Source organism: Octopus bimaculoides, chromosome 8 (assembly GCF_001194135.2).
Source record: "Octopus bimaculoides isolate UCB-OBI-ISO-001 chromosome 8, ASM119413v2, whole genome shotgun sequence".
Classification (NCBI taxonomy): domain Eukaryota; kingdom Metazoa; phylum Mollusca; class Cephalopoda; order Octopoda; family Octopodidae; genus Octopus; species Octopus bimaculoides.
In genome coordinates this window covers 86904857-86906483 of record NC_068988.1, presented here as the reverse complement: position 1 = coordinate 86906483, position 1627 = coordinate 86904857, and positions in this window count along the sequence as shown.

The window sequence follows — 1627 nt, the reverse complement described above, 5'->3', positions numbered from 1 at the left end:
GTGTGTGTGTGTGTCCTGGCTTTGTGTCTATATCAGTGGTTTTCACCTGAGGCCCATATATGGCCCGGGGGGGGGGGGGCATATATGATTTTGCTGCTTAAAATTTATCTGCAATAAATGGTTTATACTTGTACAATACACAAATTATTTCAATAATTATTTGTATACAATTTTCTAATAACATTTAATTATAAAAATATAAGAATTTTTCAACATCAAATGGCTAGGAAGGTCCAACTGTGTAAAATAGGAATCAAAATGATCCAGAAATTTTTTTTAATGGTTCAGAAACACTGGTCTATATATATGTCACCTGTAAACCCAGGTTATCGCAGAAGAGAATTTAAATCGTTCTAAGGGAGACAAATGTTGGTATACGGAAAAATATATTTGCTCATTATATTTTGGATTAAACGGAGAATAAATCAAAACGTGTTTCAATTTACGTTGTTTCGAAATACATCTCAGCGTATTTAAAAGCATAAAGCACTGTGTAAGGCGGTGAGCTAGCAGATTCGTTAGCATACCGGGGAAAAATGCTTAGCGGCATTTCATCCGTCATTACGTCCTGAATTCAAATTCCACCGAGGGCGAGGATCTTTTTTAAAAGGGGGTCCACATTTTTCATTAATGTTTTACGTAGTGTTTTTGGTACCGAAAGACTTTCAAACTTCGTATACTTATCTATTTTGTGTTATAGAACAGAAAAATATTTTTGTATTCAAATTTATTTCATGTAAAAAATTGTCTTATTTCGATAATTTCAACCAATCACTGACAAGTATTCAGTTGTTTACCTTTACTCCTTTGGCTCACTAAGCGATGTAAAGCGTATTTAATCTCCATACCTTCGTTTTATTTGCTTTTTTCGTTTTAAATTTGCTTTAACCCTAACCTTAACCCTAACCCTAACCCTAGGGTTAGGGTTAGGGTTAATTGTTTCAGAATCGTTTGTTTATGTAGTCGGCACTTAATGTATATCGGCTGAATGGACGTCAGTGATTGGTTGAAATTACAGAAATACGACAACTTTAACATGGAATAATTTATGGATTTCTTTTTTTTTTAAGAAGACTAAGAGAAAAAGATGTTTTATATGACACATTCTACCAGTGTTCCAAGTTTCAAAGTGTTTCGTTAATGAAAAATGTGGCCCCCGTTTTAAAAAAGATCCGAGGGCGATTTTGCCTTTCATCCCTTTTTGGGTCGATAAAATAAGTACCAGTTAAACATTGGGGTCGATGTAATCAACTAGCATCCACCCTGAAATTACTGACCTTGTACCAAAATTTGAAACCACTATTATTATCATTATTCAGTAGTCATTTTTATCACGCGCTTTCACTGCACTAACGAGCGCAGCTCTGTGTGCCTTGGGTATGTGCTGTGGTTTGCTGTGACGCTCTTATGGTTACTGTATTGAAAGTGCTTTACGTAGGATGTGTGCAGTGCCTAGTAGTGCAATTTTCTGTAAATTATATATATTTGTAAGTCCTGGTGTTTTTGTTATGTATTTGTCTGAATATTTTTTATTATACCTAAGGTACCTACTACGAGAGGAATTGTTTCTGTTTTTAGATTCCACATTCGAGTTGCCTCTATTTCCAGGTCTTTGTATTTTGAAAGT